Source organism: Mus pahari, chromosome 8 (genome assembly GCF_900095145.1).
Source record: "Mus pahari chromosome 8, PAHARI_EIJ_v1.1, whole genome shotgun sequence".
Lineage (NCBI taxonomy): Eukaryota > Metazoa > Chordata > Mammalia > Rodentia > Muridae > Mus > Mus pahari.
Genome location: NC_034597.1, coordinates 40,691,771 through 40,693,246, shown reverse-complemented (window position 1 = coordinate 40,693,246; position 1,476 = coordinate 40,691,771).

Sequence of the window (1,476 nt, the reverse complement as noted above, 5' to 3'; positions counted from 1 at the left end):
TAGCTGAATAGTACTCCATTGTGTAAATGTACCACATTTTCTGTATTGACTCCTCTGTTGAGGGACATCTGGGTTATTTCCAGCTTCTGGCTATTATAAATAAGGCTGCTATGAACATAGTGGTGCATGTGTCCTTATTACAAGTTGGAACATCTTCTGGGTATATGCCCAGGGGAGGGTACAGGGAAAAATTCCTGAATAGAACAGCAATGGCTTGTGCTGTAAGATCAAGAGTCTACAAATGGGACATCATAAAATTGCAAAACTTCTATAAGGCAAAAGATACTGTCAATAAGACAAAAAGGCCACCAACAGATTAGGAAATGATTTTTATCAATCCTAAATCTGATAGGGGACTAATATCCATTATATACAAAGAGCTCAAGAAGCTGGACTCCAGAAATTCAAATAATCCTATTAAAAAATGGGGTACAGAGCTAAACAAAGACTTCTAAATTGAGGAATACCGAAGGGCTGAGAAGCACTTGAAAAATGTTCAACATCCTTAATCATCAGGGAAATGCAAATCAAAATAACCCTGAGATTCCACCTCACACCAGTCAGAATGGCTAACATCAAAAATTCAGGTGACAGCAGATGCTGGCAAGGATGTGGAGAAAGAGGAACACTCCTCCATTTCTGGTNGGATTACAAGCTTGTACAACCACTCTGGAAATCAGTCTGGTAGTTCCTCAGAAAATTGGACCTTTGTACTCTTGCTTAACTAATTCTTTTATGCTTGCTCCCTCAGGTGAACTCACATATCTCTACAATGGAGTTCTGTCTTAGGTCTTTGCTGCTTTGATAAAACACAGTGACCAACAGCAAATTCAGGAGGAAAGGCTTCATTTTGTCTTACAACTCTAAGTTCACACTCTTTACCTGAAGGAAGACAAAACAAAAGATTAGAGACAGGAACTAGAGCATGGAGGAACACTGCTTACTAGCATTCAGTTTACCAGTATCCTTTTTTTTTTTTTTAAGGCATTTTTTTACTATATATTTTCTTCATTTACATTTCAAATGCTATCCCCAAAGCTCCCTATACCCTCCCCCTGCCTTGCTCCCCAATCCACCCACTCCTGCTCCCTGGCTCTGGCATTCCCCTATATTGGGGCATATGATCTTTGCAATACCAAGGGCCTCTCCTCCCATTGATGGCCGATTAGGTCATCCTCAGCTACATATGCAGCTAAAGACACAGCTCTGGGGGAGTACTGCTTAGTTCATATTGTTGTTCCTCCTATATGGTTGCAGACCCCTTTAGCTCCTTGGGTACTTTCTCTAGCTCCTTCATTAGGGGCACTGTGTTCCATTCAATAGATGACTGTGAACATCCACTTCTGTATTTGCCAGGCACCTGAAAAAATGTTTAACATCCTTAATCATCAGGGAAATGCAAATCAAAACAACCCTGAGATTCCACCTCACACCAGTCAGAATGGCTAAGATCAAAAATTCAGATAACAGCAGATG